Here is a 16,677-nt window from a genome sequence, read left to right on the forward strand (position 1 = left end):
AAGACGGGGCACCAGGCCCAAATGGTATACCTTTTGCACTTTATAAGGAGGATCCAGTCATATGGGCAGAACATCTAACCAAGGTTTTTAATGAAATACTCCAAACAGGGGTAATACCAGAATCTTGGAGAGGGTCACTAATATCTCCAATTTTTAAAAAGGGAAATTGGGCCTTGCCGGAGAATTACCGTCTAATAACACTACAGGATACAGATGCAAAACTGTTCGCAGGGGTTTTGTTGTCAAGCTTATCTGACTGGGTAAAGGATAATTATATTCTCCCTCCAAACCAAACAGGTTTTATTAAAGGTCTAGGAACAACTACTAACATCCTAGCTTTATCGGTACTTATGGACAAAGCAAATTTAAGAAAACAACCTCTGTACTTATGCTTTGTTGATTTTAAATCAGCTTTTGATTGTGTAGATAGAGAACGATTATGGGAAAAGTTACGAATGCAAGGAATCCCACCTCTTTTATTACAGCTGATTCGTCTTTTATATACAGATACTTGGGCCAGAGTGCGCATCGGAGATGGTTGGTCACTTACCAACAAAATACCGACAACAGGGGGTTTAAAGCAAGGGTGCGTACTGGCTCCATTATTATTTAACCTGTTTTTAGTTGATTTGACGGAGGCATTGAACAAAATAAACACTCATCCACCCAAACTAGCAGATAAACATATCAAATTTATTATACGCAGACAATGTCGTTCTTTTAAGCAATACAAAAGTGGGCTTGCAACATTTAATAACACGAATATTTGAATATTCAAAAGAAAATAGGATGGTAATAAATTAAACAAAATCTAAAGTGTTGGTGATCTCAAAAAATGCAAGACAAAAATATAAATCTAAATGGTTTTTGGGAAAACAGCAATTAGAACAAGTCGATACCTATAGATATTTGGGTGTTATATTCAACGATAATGGAAATTTTCTCCCGCAGAAGCTCGAAATTTATAGGAAAGCAAATGCTTTGATAGCTGCATTTAGGACTATCCAAAAATCAATTAGCGACCTAACTTACCGTCCTTTCCTAAAGGTAATATCGGCCAAACTGCTACCTTCTTTAACATATGGCAGCGAGGCCTTAAATGGAAAAGACGCAGTTATTAATAACAATGCTATTTCAAAAACATTCAAAACTCTTTTTCATTTGCCGAATAATGCATCGCAAGCACAGGTAAGGCTGGAATTCGGTCTTAATAACCAGCTGTATGCACAAAAAGGTTATGCAATTAAAGTCTGGAACAGAATAAAAAATGACCAAGGAAATTTAATGTCCAAGATACTGTGGAAAGAAACTAATGGAAATACTAAATCATCCACCTGGAAATATTTGGAAGCGGCGTTAAAAGAATTTGAGGTTAGGCCGATATGGGATTCGACCATCACCCAGGAATCATTTAAGAAAGTTATTAATAAAATTACAGATCACTTATCGATAATAAGTGACAAAGCCGCCTTTACTAAAAGAAAACATGCTTGGCCTATCATAAATGGTTTCTCAAAAAAGATGGTACAACAATACCTTGATACGGCATGGTCGCAGAAAAACAAACACATTTTTATCAATGCTAGATTTGGCGTACTCCCGGGCTTATCCCATGCACCACCTTGGACAAAACTCGGAACCGATACTCTATGCAGGCTGTGTAAATCTGGGGAAGAAAACATTACTCATCTATTATGTCTCTGTCCTGAATTAAAAAATGAAAGAGTTACTATTTTAAAGAGATTATTTAATGAAAGAGGGATAAGGACATGTAGACAGGCATTGATCCGATGTCTCTCCTCAGATGATATAGTTACGAACTCCGCTCTGGTAAAAATTTTACTGAAAGTATGGAGAAAACTCGAAGAGTAAGAAACAGGACACTAAGATTGTATATATTTTCTTTTTAAAGTTTTAAATGTATGAATTTTATTGTAAACACTAAAAGATGTATTGAATTTAAGGATTTGTTACTATTTAAAGTGCATGTAATGGATTATTGTATGAATTTGTTCTATTGTAAGATTTTAATTAATCAAACAAAGATATCTATCTATCGATCTGTCTCCACGGTGAGTCTCGTAGGGTCATCGCGTCTGCACCTCTAAGGAAGGTCACCCAGTTGAGCCAACCCTTAAACGATGCCTTGGATGTGTCTTTCCACCTATTTAGAACCATTTTTACACCTGCTGTTAGTAGGAGATCAAGTAAGTCGCTATCCTGTAGTGTGATTGGTTCTGTCCTAAAAGGGGCTGTTACCAGGGTGGCAAACTCCGTTTTAAGGGAACACCCTAACATGTCTTTTAGAAAGGCAAAGATCTTCTCCCAGTAAGCTTTGACTTTAGGACAGTGATATATGAGGTGAGCCATATCCCCCCTTCCGCTATTACAATTCCAGCATTGGTCATTTGTGTTCAAGCCTAGGTTCGCCAGGCGCGCTGGGGTCCAGTGTAGTTTGTGTAGTGTCCAGAATTTTGTCTGAGCTAGTACTGGGGTTATCTTACTTTGTGTAGGGGAGGACCATAGTAATTGGGTTTCTTTCTCGCTTAGTGTACCTCCGAGCTGCGATTCCCAGTAATTATGTGTCTTCTCGTTAAGTTTCGTTGTGTTCGGTCGTAGAAGTCTATAAATGTGTGACACCTGGTGACAGTTTATTGAGGTTGGACATATACTGGATGATTGAAGGCTTGGTATTAGACAGTCTCGCTTTGGACAGTGCAGTTTTGATTTTTAGGAAATTATAAAGCTCAATATCTGGCAAGTTGTGTTTGGTTTTAAGCGAGCTGAAAGTGGTGGGACTCCCTCCCTCTTTGAGCTGAATGGGAAGGGAAATCCCTCTTTTCCTCCACGTATTCATAGAGAGCGGTTTGCCTTTGTATTTTATCTTATTGTTTGCCCATAATGATTCCCATCTCGGATTTATTATTCGATGTTCCAACTTCTGGTCTACCTTCAGTAGGGCGTTTCTGGTGTTTGTGATTGTAGGGGTTTACTAACGTTTCATGTTTACTGGCTGTTAGAAGTGCTAATGGATCGAGGTTATTTAGTATAGCTCTTTCTACTTTCAGTCAAGCAGGAGTGTACTCCTGGCCTGGTAGAATCCAGTAGCTACCCTGTTTTGCCAAAAAGGCCGTATGGAAGGTCTTAAAATCTGCCCAGTTTAATCCGCCCAGAATTTTTGGCAGTCTTAGTTTTTTAAGGCTAATCCTTGCTTTTTGTCTCGCCAGATGAAGTTATTTAACATCTTATCTGTTTTGCGATGGAAGTCGTCAGTGAGAGTTAGAGGGAGCATATTAGTCAGGTAGTTGATCATTGGGGTTACCATCATTTTGATTGTTTCAATCCTCCCCCACCACGTAATAAATTTCGGCGACCATCCCTCAAGCAGCTTCTTTATCTTGTCCAATAACATTTTTTCATTGTATTCCAGTGTGCTTTTAAGATCGTTGCCAAAGTAGATGCCCAGGTATTTAATGAAACTGGTTGCCAAGCGAGACCCGAATCCCCCAATATGTCTCTAGTGGTGAGTAAATTGAGAGGTTTGCATTCCGACTTATCTTTGTTAAGTTTATAGCCGGAATGGTCCGAATATTTGTTTATGGAATCCATGAGGGCCATGAGTGAGGCTTTAGGGCTTTCAGTGACAACGAGGATGTCATCCGCATATGCTGCTAGTTTGATTGTGACCTCATTGATGACGAACCCTTTCATCTCTTCATTAGTCTCGATATCTTTAATCAGAGGCTCTAGTGCAAGTAAGAATAGTGAGGGGGACAGGGGGCAACCTTGTCTTGTCCCTCTATGGAGCCTGAAGGGCTCCGAGACAGCCCCGTTGACCACTATGCGAGCCGTAGGATTATCGTATAGTGCCATAACTTTCCTTGTGAAGGCGCTACCCAGGTTGAAGGCCCGCATGCACTGTTCTAGGAAATGCCACGATACCCTATCAAAAGCCTTCTCTGCGTCAAGTGTGATAGCCACTGCAGGCTTGTTCCACTTGGCCGCTCTGTCGATGATGTGGCATAAAAGTCTGGTGTTGTCGTGCGACATGCGTGTCCTGAGAAAGCCAACTTGTGTGTTACTTATAAGATGTGAAGTACCTTATTAAGCCTTGCTGCCAGGATTTTTGCGTACATCTTGCAATCAACGTTAATTAGGGAGATAGGCTTGTAGTTTTGGGGGAGCTGGGTATTTTTGCCTTCTTTGGGGATAACTATTATATTCGCTTCGGACATGGTATGTGAGACCATCCCTGTCCCCTTGCAATGGTTAAAAACTTTTTTCATAGTTGGCTGAAGCAGGGTTATGAAAGTTTTATAGAAGGTGGCTGTGTATCCATCCGGTCCGGGTGCCTTATTAGCTTTGAGAGACTTAACTGCCATGTCAATTTCGGCTGAACTAATCTCTTTCCCTAAAGTGAAAGCGTCTTCTGGCGTTATTTTTGGGAGGTTTAATCTGTTAAGGTAATCGGTGCAGCCCTTTTCGTCCAGCGTTTGGTCTTTATTGTAGAGCTCCTGGTAGAATACACTAAATGTGCGTAGAATTTCTTTATGTTGTGTGTGTGTGATGTTATGTGAGTCTGTGATTGCGGAGATGGTATGCTGTCTTTGTTTGTGTTTTAGGTAGGATGCCAGGATCTTCCCAGCTTTGTTGGCCTCGCATAGGTTTATTGCTTTAAATTTATTTATCCACAGACCCGCTCTCTCGCTCAGAATTCTGTTGAATTCGTATTTCTTCTTTGTGAGTTCTGTAAGGACCCCTACGTTCTTTGAGTCTGAGATATGTGCTGTCTCTAGTCTTTGGATGTCTGATTCTAGTTGGTCCAACTGGGCCTTAGCGTTCTTGTTCATCTTGCCTTTAATGTCCATAATTATCCCCCTAACTGTGGCTTTCAAGGCGTCCCACATGGTTTTTGGGTCCGTGTCTGTAGTGTCATTAAAGTGAATGTATTCTTTTATGGCCATCTCTATTTTAGTTCTGTTGCTTTGTTCTGTCACCACATCACTGTTGAATCTCCATCTACGAGGATGATCCTCGTTGTGGCGTCCACTTAGTAGGAGGCTGATACAGGGATGGTCTGAGATAGTTCTCATGGCTATGTCTGTATGCTCTATTAGATGGGTGTGTGTGCCTGTGATCAGTATGTAGTCAATTCTGCTGTACGAGTTGTGTGGGTTGAGTAAAAAGTGTAATCTCTCGTGTCCTGGTGCTGAAGTTGCCAGGTCTCTTTCAGATTGAATCTGGTACATACATTTTTGAGTACTTTGTGCCTCCCCGGGGGTAGTGTATGGCACTGAGATTGTCTGTCTATAGTGTAGTCTAACGCCATGTTGAAGTCACCTGCCATCACGGTTAGGTCATTTTGTTGAAGTGCCTCCAACCTACCCGAGATGCTGTCCCTGAAGGCGGAGTCATCTGTGTTTGGTCCGTATATGTCGAGAACATGAATGTTTTCATCCCCCCTTTTCAGCTGTGTTAATAGAATTCTCCCTTCTAAATCGCATTGATGATCTTCTATACTTATCTTGGAGTTCCTATTTATCAAGGTGATCACACCACGTTTCTTACCTACTGCCGGAGAGCAGGCCATCTGGCCAACCCATCTCGCCCTAATCCGTTCTGCATCGTCCAGGGATAGCCTAGTCTCCTGTAGGAGAAAGATGTCCGCTTTAGTTTTAGCTAAGTAGTCAAGTATTTTTTTCTTTTTAACTTAGTGATTGAGGCCTTTAATATTTAGGGAGACTATCTTTAAGTTGGACGTTAATGAATTCTTAGGGTTAGATGTCATTTTACGAAGTTAGGAAACGGTTGATTAGTCAAGGCCATGTTCACTCTCCGTATGATAATACTCCTGTTCTTTCTGGGACTTCATGAATGTGTTTTCTGTCTCAAACTTCTTCGTGCCCACGCCCCGCTCCCTCCCGTGACCTGGTTTCAACCTCCACAGTGCGTGCAGAAGTGTAGGTGGAAAGTTTAAAAGAGAAAAGAGTACACAGGGTAGAAACTAAGCATGAGTGCCTGACAAACAATACTAACATCACGTAAAAAAAGGCTAAACCCCTCCCCCAAAAAAACCCTTCCCCCTGCATCCTACACCTAGAATTCTGGACGTGCAACAGCAAAGATCCAGCTCCATTTTCCCTGGGATGAAATATGGAACCGTATACACATTCATCTGTAGCGTTAATCACCCTAGCGTCAAAAGCTACTTGCAACTTATTTAGCATGCTACTCTATTCACCGTCAATGATCTTAAAAAGGATATTAATGATTATGTTGTTCTCTTATATCGTATCAGCATGATTTGTCTCTGCAAAGTTTTGTTCAAGGACGTGCTCTGTTATTGCTCCAAAAGCGGTGTGTCCTTTTTATGATCCTAGTTCAGGGCCTTCCCTGAGTTAGTTTCGGCCGTCTGGCCCTTGAGGTAGAAAAGTGTACGGAAGTAGCAACCTGTCTGGGGTAAATGGTGAGGTGAGGTAGATCATGGATGTTTGCATAGTAGTGGAGGAAGGCTACAATGCCAGAAATTTTGAGATGATATACATTTATTCATTCCCCCCCAGTTTTGGCGAGGCTCTCCTCTTGTTCGCGCTTGCTTGGGAGAAATCCATTTCTTACGGAGTCGGACCTTGTAAATAGCTGGACAGATCATTGGAGTCTTCGAAGATGTGCGTTCTGCCCTGGTCTGTGATTCTGAATTTCGTAGGGCCTATGAATGAGAAGAGGATGTTTCCCTTCCTTAGGCTGTCTCTTTAGGCCAGAAAACGTTTCCTTATATCCACTGTGTGTTTGGAGTAGTCCTGGGTGAGAATGATTTTTTGTCCGTTCCACAGCAGGTTCTGTTTTTCCTGGCCACTGCGAAGATGGCTTCGGTATGCTGTAATCTCAGAGGCTTGCATATTATGGGGCGCGGTGTAGCCATATTTGATGATCTGTAGGCTGGAACTCTGTAAGCCTTGTCTAGCTCCAACGGCAGGTCAAACTTTAAGTTAGTAAGTTTAGGGATCATGTCCTGTATGAAAGCAATGCATGACCCACTTTTCTCCTCTTCCCCCTCGGCGACCCCTAGTATTCTGATGTTCCCCCTCCTGTTGCGATTGTCCAACTCTGCTGTTTGTCTTCGAAGCACTGCTGTGGTTTTGGAAAGTTCTAGCAAGGCCTGGTTTGTCTTTTGCTCGCTATCCTCCACATCACTCACCCTCTGTTCTACTTCTGTTAGTCTATTGTTCGCTGCATGTATGCCCGCTCTGACTGCAGCCATTTCCAGTTGGATAGCATCCGTGGTTTGCTTAGTCGATTTAGCTAGGCCATGTACTGCTGCCAGTTTTTTAAAAATCATGTCCAGCGTGCGGTTGATGTCTGGTCTTTATTTGATAGGGGATTCCAGAGTGTCACTCTTATTCTTTTTGGGCTGCTGTGTAAGTTTCCCGTCATTACCAGCCATAGCTGCCAGCCCTCTCTTCTCCTGCTCTATTTTTCTTTTTAAGAGTTTGATATAGTGTGAACTTGACCCGAATCCAATCAGGTATCAGAGCGCTTTACATAGCACCAGTTATGTTACACGAGGACACACATTCATTTTTGTTAGGCACGGGGAGATTAAGTGATTTGCCCAGAATCCCAGGATGTTTAGTGTCATTACCGAGACTCGAACCCAGTTCCCCCAGGTCCGAGGTCGAGAGCCCTAGCCGTTAGGCACTAAAATATCGCTTTTGACTTTCTTCGGTTGTCGGCACAGTTTTCTAAGCCGCAGGGCTGATGTTGTGCTTGGCATTTTTGCCGTCTGCCCTTCTACCAAAGAGCTCTGGACCACTCTGTACACTGTATGATGGGTTTGAGCCGGCTGGCCTACGCAACTGAGCTGGTTGCTGTTATTCTTTAGACCACCTTGATCTATATATTGTATTATTGAAACTTGGATGGTACTAGTTCCTCCACGTTATGTAACCCCCCGAGTTTGAAACGCTCACCTCATGTTCACCCTGACATATCTTATTTAGCCCTTTACTTAGAGATAAAACGCCGTTGCGCTTTACCTAGGAACGCGCTAGTATGGTATTATCTCGCCCGCGATGGAAAAAGATGGAAAAAGTTGGAGTCTATCAGAGCTCCGTGAGTTTTGTGAGGTTTTCTATGGGGCGCTATTGGGGTTTGTCTTTAGCTTGCTCATTTACCAGTATTCAGCATGCGGCGGTTTTGTTATTATTCTTTTCAGTCCGTGCTGTGGCTGGGGTATGTTATTGCTGACTTTCTTTTCATTTTCACTCCGGTTGTTATGTTACTTTCCAATCTCCCCCTTGCGTGAGGCTACTCAGACACTTGATCTCTTTGGGCTAGGTTGTGTTGGCCCTCTGCTGTATGTTTCCACAAGCTATAAGATGCCGCAATCCCTCCCGCTTTGCTGAGCGTGCGCTGGCCAGGAGCTTGTACAGACCAATTTGCTTGTCTGGCGTAACCTAAGATAGCGGCACAAACAATATGAAGCGGCTGCTATAGGGTGCACTTTCGATTTCGTTTCTTTTTTAAAAATATTTGCACACGCACGAAACTCGTTAGATCTCGTTAAATCTCGTGCATGGAGGTACCTGTTGGGCAAAAACCATGTTTGTGTTTTACCCTAAATTGCCCCGTTTGCTTTTTCGCAGATCCTTGATCGTGTCCCTGTTACTCCCGTAGCACCACAGCTGCACTCCCGATATGTGCAGAGTTGTTTGTCAGCTCTCTCAAGATGGCGGCCCCCATCCCCAGTATCAGTTTCAGTTTCTCTCTGGGCGGATTATCGATCTTCTACTCCCCCCGGCCTCTTACAGTGGGTACCGTTATCTCCATGATACTTCACGGGAGGCCCCCAAGCACTAACCTTAGGTGAGTTAGCTGCTGGACTCCCTGCAAGCATGGTTAAACTTCAGGTATCGGCTCCGGGGGGGTTTCAGTTAGCGGGCACCATCTTGGATCTTCTTTCCCTTCATACTGGGAGTTTCCTTCTTCACTGATTTCCTTCTCCTCGTTGGCAGGCTGGTTCTTATAAGCGGATCAGCTTCTCCCCCGATCGTTTCGACGTCCTATGGTATTTTCCTTTTTTGTTTATCAGCACATGTAAGTTCTTTTATGTTGCTCGCTCCCAGGTTCGGCGGAGCGCTGGATTCAGACGCCTGCACCCATTGCCGTCCAAGCCACGCATATGTTTTGACATGGCTGATGTAAAATAAAAGTGAAGAAAGTACAGCATAGTTCTCGCCTCCAGTCCGGACATAGAATCCTTATACTTTTTTTTTAATAGGTTGCTACCTGTTTCTTTATACTGAGAAAAACCCCATTCAAATCATATTTTGGAATTGAAATGGTCAACACTTTCTAGTTCCAGTAATTCATTGATTCTTAACTGTTATATGTATGAATTTTGATTCGATTGCACGTCTGTGACTGTTTGCTTAGAAGTGCCTATGCACTTTCTCATTTGTTCGCCATTGTAACTTGCATTGTGTCTGCAACATGAGACTAATTTCTGAACTGGCTACCAATCTATCGTGGTTACCTACAATACAATCTGCACAAAATCAATGATTTGTGTTGTATTAATTGATATTGCAATTTTTTCCCTGCATCTTGTGATGTTCCCTCCAATTATGAAAGTTACTTGAATTAATCCAAATGGGACACCGTGCTTGTACACACATGTAATTGCCCAAGTTTCTAGGAATACAGGATTTGTCCCTTTGTTGTCCTTGTATCATTTCCACAAAGGCACTTATCAGCAGGCCATCAGTACAATGAAAACCAAATGACATTGTGTCCTTTCAGTTGTGAAGGCCTGGATGATGGAATGAAGGAAATAACAGTTTTTTACATTCATAGATAAAAGCAGAGCAGCAGCAAATAACACAAGCTAAATCTTCTAGTCTTTAGTTCCAGAAGTGACAGCTTGAATTTGTATTGTGCATTTCCAGGTGTGCGCAACTTCCCCCAAGTAGAAAATGGCAAATTGTAAACACATGTAGTTTAATTTCAGAGGCCTCATGATAAAGCGAATTACAAATATCCTTAAAGATTAATGCTCCAGTGTCTAAAAGAGATAGGGTTGCTGTGACTTCCTTAAGCAAAAAGTGTCAAATTGTGTGCCACGGAGATGGAGCTGACTTTTTCAGTAAGAAAAGCTTGACACCACAGCAGGGTAAGTCCTGATCCGAGCCATACTGCATGTTGAGCAGAGATAAAGAAGACTCTACAACTAGGTGCTATGGTTTTTGTTTTAGCATGTAGGGATCGTTTTTATTAATTTCATAGGTTTCCCATAAATGTACCCTGGTTTGATATTCTAAGCTTAAACCAATGCCTTAAGATATCCTTTTTCGAAGAAAGTGACCAGTCCTGAACTCCAATTTTACAGCGATTTGTTCCAGGCTGGTGGAGCGAGGTAATCGGAAGAGTACTCTAAACAGTTGTACTCATCTCTGTTTAACCAGGAGTTAACGTGGTATGGAAATGCCTCAAGGGCTTAGTTCAGAGAAAGAATGAACTTTACACTGATTACATCAAGAAGATGTTTCAAACACGATACCAATGGACCCTAAGTAGGCTTTATTGGGCACTGACATTGAGGGCGAAGGAGCTGTGGGAACTAACCACCTGGTTGCCTATGGCCTTCTTGTGGCTAAACGTGGCATCGCCAGGCACTGGATGGCAGCTGTTCCATCCGCAGTCAAGGAATGGATCCAAGGTAGGGACATTTGAGTTGTAGTGGAAAGAACTGTATACAAGGCTGTGGATGCCCATGTAAATATCAAGCAACTTGGGATTTGGGGTGGGATTGTGGTGCAGTGCATGGTTACTCTAAAGGGTTAGTGAAATAGCTTAAGTGTAAGGAACTATTTGAGGCAATCTTGTTTCTTTATATACATTAAATGAATGGGGTGGGAATGTGCTGTTTTTTGTGTTGCATCAAAACATAATAAAAAGAGTTTAAACAAAAAAAAAAGAAGATGTTTCAAGATCAACCTGGCTAGACTTTTCAATAGTTTCAAGCAGGAAAATGTTAAGAGGCATTTGCACTTGTTACATTCTCACTGTATGATCGCCGGACATCAGTGCGATCTTCTGCTGCAACACATGGCTTCATTACAACATCTGTTTTCAGCTTGAATAAGTCACTGCTGGGCTTAGTGAAAGCACACTCCAACCAAGGTTGACCCTGCTCGCCCATCTTGAAATGCTTCACTCCTTCCTTTTTTCATTCTATCTGTGACTGGGCTGGTCACTTATTGGGTTAAATAAAGCACAACCTCTGGTTCTTCTTTTAGATTCTATTCCTATGTCAACCAGTTAACATTTATAGTGATGTGTAAATATCTTGCAGCTCTCTCATCTTGACCCTTTTCTTCTGTCATCATGAAAATGATTTCAATCCAAGGAGTCCGTTTTAAGTTATACAAGTAAAAAAAGGTAAACCCAAGGTTAATTTAATTATCATAAAATAGAATGTGAAGGCGATCAATTACACAGAAGACACAACTCTGGAAACTAAGGTGTAGTATTCCCTTCTCACAGGAAATCTATCACAATCAGGATAATTTGGCTAAGTTCAAGACAAACTGAACAGGAGAGGTTGAGTGCAAGTTGAAAACTGGACATTGATCATTCTCTACAAGGTCTTGCATCAGACCGTTACCTCGAGTCAGAGATACAATACTGGCTACTAACTTAGAACAAACAACACCAGTAAAAATCAAGAATTCAACCTTCCAAACACCTATTCACACCTAATAAAACTGAGTTTAAAGTGGTGTCGAAGATGGAAGTCATGAAAGAACAACATATCTAGGCAGCAATGAATACAAATACATACATCTAAATAAACATAACACCTAGGGATTGAATCAGTGTACTCAAACAAAGATAAAAATGTCAATCATTTTATTAATTTTGAATACAAATGTAGCCTTGTGTACAGTAGTGTACTACATACAGATTACATATAACAGACACAATGACAATTTCATCATCTTGACGAATACTAATACACAAAAAATCAATACATAAATACGTGCATAGTACAACAAAAAATTGGCTTAAGAAGTAATTGAATAGTGGTTTTCAGAAGAACGGTGTAATTTTCTACGCGGGTTTCGGCATGTAAAGTGCCTTCTTCAGGAAAAGCCAAAGTAATTCTAGGTCCCAACCGGACATCAAAACAGCATCAACCGAGGATGGTAACCAAGACTTCTGCTGACTAAATAACAACCTGATGATCAAAATTCACAATAATTGTCTAGAGTCCTGTCCCTGTGTTACAGGTATGGATAATAATGTTGACTGGACCCTTCTAAGTATTCTCTTCTTTCATGGCTGTCGATAGATCAGTCACGAGGGGCGCTCAAGAGTAAGTCGCTGGAGAATACCAAAAAAGACTGCTAATTAACGCAGCTGTATGTCCCGTGGGTCTGTATGATAGTGTCAAAATATCTTCAGATAGAAATTAGCGGTCTCGAGCGTCGGTTTAGGGATCAATAGTGATGTCAAAAGAATTTAGACCATGCAGGTAAACGCCCGTCTGGCAGCCGGTAGTTCGATAAAAACCAAAGTCGAAGATGGAAGTGCCACTGACTTCGTTATTGGGTCTCAATTTGTTATGTATTCTATGACTCGTACTAACCAGAGCAGAAAGGGAACGCTATCGACAGATACACCTTTATAATGCAAAATGTAGGAATTTTGCAAGATTCAATGTACTCCGGAAGAATATCAATGACATCATTGTAAGAGGAGGGGATGGCAACTGAGGATACAGTTATGTGAAGAAAGTCTCAGGCCGTATTCCAGCAACCGACCCCCCCCCCCCCCCCCCCCCCCAAAAAGACAAAGAGTTTTATAGAGACAACCCTTATATTTACATATAAATATATATTTTTTTTAACTCCAACAGCCAATGATCTACTGACTCATGTATGGCAGCTCTTCCCCTGCTTCGACTAAAGATATACTACCCGGTGTATGCAGGCAACTTTGTCACTTTTGAGGAGTTTCAGGGCCACTGTGGCTGCCATCAAAATCACTAAATGGGCCAAACTAGATAGTCTCCCTGTCAAATTCTGAGATGCATTTAATTACCTCATCCTCATACTCATCAATAATTTCACAAACCTTTCTGCTATTGGAGAACCAGTGGGCTCCTTTCTAAGAGCAGTGATTAGTCTCTTCCCCCTAAAATGCCAAAGATCATTAGAATTTCTCTCAAACTATCTTTCAATATTTCCTTTAAATATGTACTGCATCATTTACATCAAAGCTCTGGCTTCAATTTCTGAATGTGTTTTAACCCTTTCAGGTAAAACTCAACCAAACAAACTTCCATGGGTGACTAACCTCTAGGAGCAGTTGACCCTCAAGTAACCCAATAATCATTTTGATTTGGCTTTAGACGTCATAAGTGCTGTGGCCCTCAATGTAGATGAGGATTTTGAAAGGTTATAGAGGTCTTCAGGTGGCATTAAGCTTACGGTGGCATGTTGTTGCAGAAGGATTTTTCCAATAAACAGAAAACTGTCACAATTCAAGACACTGAGTCTTGGAAGATTCCTCCATGTTGCACTATAAAGGGGTATCTGTCAATAGTATTCCCTTTCTACTCTGGTTATTATGAGTCATAGAATAAGAAATAAACAAAATGTGAGACCTCACTTCCATCTTTGACACCACTTTCAAACTCAGTGTACATGGACAAGATCAGTCTAATCCTTTCTGACCCCTTCATCTCTTCATACCTGCTATTCAAGAGATTCTGTGCATGTATTCTGTAGAAATAAAATCCAAATAAATCCGAGGTCATGCCAATCTACAAATTCATTACTCCTCACCATATCCCAGACACAGTGTTCTGATGGAATGAATCATCAATTAAATATCTGGGAGTACTATTCGCTAGAACCTCTGATTCTACATTAATCAATAACTATTCATTCAAACTAGAATTCTTGAAACATAAACCTGACAAATGGTCTTTGCTCAGATTGTCTGGGTCGGGACACCTAGACAGCAGCCGCAGCCCGTGCAGGTAAGAGCGGTGGGGTGGGGTTAAGGGGGCATTCGACAGACGACCACGAGGGAAAATTAAATAAATACATCATTTTCCCTCATTGTCGTCTAGAACCCACCCCGCCCCCAACCCGGCCCCACCGCTCTTACCGGGCCACGGCTGCTAGACAGGTTAAACATGAGAAATTCAATGATTTTCTTTATCCAGTTTGAATGCTGCTCCTCCTTTTCTCACTGCCATCTCCAAATTATCAACAGCGCTCTGTCAAAATTAGCATAGTCTGCCAACCGTTCTGGAATATCCCCTGCAGAGTTTCAGAAATCAAAACAGTGGGGTGTGGTCAAAACTTACCAAATTTTCTGACCCATCAAAAACCTTTTAGATTAAAATAGGCCTCTATATGGGAATAATATAATTCTGAAAGCCGGTTTGGGTGGTCATGCAATCTCATTCTACTTACCCCACTAATCTGCCAGTTTGTTTACACCACGGTGAACACCTCACAAAAAGACGCCTGCCACCAATGCCCACAGTGATCCGATTAAATGCTGGAAACGATGCATTTTTCATAATCTTGATCAACATACACTGCTCTTTTTTATCCCAGGATAACTACCGAGAGCATCGCATCTATAGCCCCGATAACAAACTTAATTGTTTTTAAAAAAGAAACTTTTTAGCGGTCCACTTTTGTCCGGAGTAAGGCATTGATTGTGTTGCTTCCTTGCCAAATCAAAACGACGCACACATTATTAAGAGCGGTTTTCCTTACTAAATGATTAACTAGAAATCTGAAAAATACATATTACAAACTGGTGTAAATCTTTATCGGAATTTTGTGTGTGGTTGCATCTAACATACACATCACCGGCTGGATGCTATCCTTGTTTGTATCTGGACATCAATGGCTATATAATGAATAAATGAATAACTAGGAGCTGAACAACCAATGCAAGCCAAACAATGAAAGACTAATCAATAAAAAAAAACATGTTTTCAGCTTTTTTCGGATCATCATATTGGTAGGTGACATAATTAGGTTAAATGGTAGAAGTTTACAGTGTTCTGCAGCCAGGAACGACAAGGATTGTTCACCCATTCTGGTGACCAAAACCTAGGTACAATAAGTAACCTAATTACTGTTGGCCTTTAAACTCTCTCATTAAACTGTACAGCTGTAGTAACCTTTGAAGGTATTCAAGGACCAGTCCGGTTAAAGGTAAAGTAAGTAAAAATACGTTTTTTAAAAAGCACCCTCTTAGGAATAGGGAGCCAGTGTGCGTCTCCTAGGTGACTCCTAACAGAAAGCTGGCTCACAGTTTTAAGATTACGTCAGTCATACCATTCTGTACGGTCTGCAGCAGAATGGTGTATTTGCGGAGCCATATGTACAGTAAGTTACCATATTCCAACCTAGGTGAGATCAGTGCCTAGGTAATGGATTTCAGACAGACTGCAGGTAGAAAATCCAGAACTTTTCTAAAGGTTCTCAAGAGAACAAAGCAGGACAAAGAAACTACTGTAACTGGATAACTAAATGCACATCCACAACATTGTGGTCTTAAAAAAAAAACTGGGATACAAAAATATGACGAGAATACACCAAGTCAAGATTAACATTTAAAATGCTATGTGTATGGTTTCTTTTTTGTTGCGCAGTCTATCACGGTGATCTAGGTGTACACTTTAGTTTTATTTTGCATCTTTACATTAAATCATTATATAGGGGAGCTGACCGAACTGGAGCAATAGTATGAGGAAACTGATATATGGTAGGAGTGTGAAATTGAAGGTACACTTGAGGGCAAACTGTAATGCTCTGTACAGTAAATCTTTTGGACAGAAGCAACAGTAGTTAAAATGAAATTAAATCCCCTTAACAACATTTTGCGGTCCAGATAATCTTTTTAGATTTATCAGGTAGCAGTTTCTTAATTGAATTTTTCTTTCCCCATTTATAAGTTGCACTTGTTCCGAGTACAAGGTCTAACTCTTGAAAGAACGTTTGGTACTAACGCTTTTGCGCGAATCAGAAAAATATTACATTATATGGGCAAGAGAAAATTTTTGCATGGCTGTCTAGATTAAAACTCAACTAATAAAAGATGGACATTTGGGCTTAAAAGAGGTGTACCTCGAGGTAATTTTAGACAGGATCTACCAGCACAGGTCTTGCAATTAAGTCTAGGATATCTTTAAATTAAATTGTTTTCCTTCAAGCTTCTCCATTAAAATTTCTATCTCAGGCAATATTCAATTCTGCGATCAACCTGCAAATCAGTACTGTTGCTCCCACGGATATTCTAGGTTTGCTGCTCCATCCAGAGACTATGGACTTGAAGCAGCATTCTTTTCAAACTTTACACCCAGCAGCATCATACCTATATATCTGGGTGAGATGGTGATCACTTACTTATTACTGAGTGACTATGCATGGACCAGAATGTGGTTTAGAATGCATAGATGCTGAAAATCAACTTCCGTGATCCAGACACTATTATTCATTATTCAATGAGTCCTAAGGACCCACAAAAGGCTATTCAAGCAGCGTTCTACTGAATCTAGTAACTGCAGTGAATGCAAGTACATCGATACAACACTTCAATATAATCCTTAGATACCAGGCTCCCCTGAATCGCCATCGGCTG

The 16,677-nt window shown here is 41.2% G+C and overlaps 1 protein-coding gene across 2 annotated transcripts in view; it reads right to left on the minus strand.

The window, feature by feature from the left end:
- The window catches only part of GALNT2 (polypeptide N-acetylgalactosaminyltransferase 2), a 948,626-nt gene that overhangs the window by 690,798 nt on the left and 241,151 nt on the right, over positions 1–16,677 (minus strand). The gene's annotated exons all lie outside the window — the stretch shown is intronic.

The sequence above is a fragment of the Triturus cristatus genome, chromosome 6 (genome assembly GCF_964204655.1).
Source record: "Triturus cristatus chromosome 6, aTriCri1.1, whole genome shotgun sequence".
In the NCBI taxonomy this organism is placed as follows: Eukaryota; Metazoa; Chordata; class Amphibia; order Caudata; family Salamandridae; genus Triturus; species Triturus cristatus.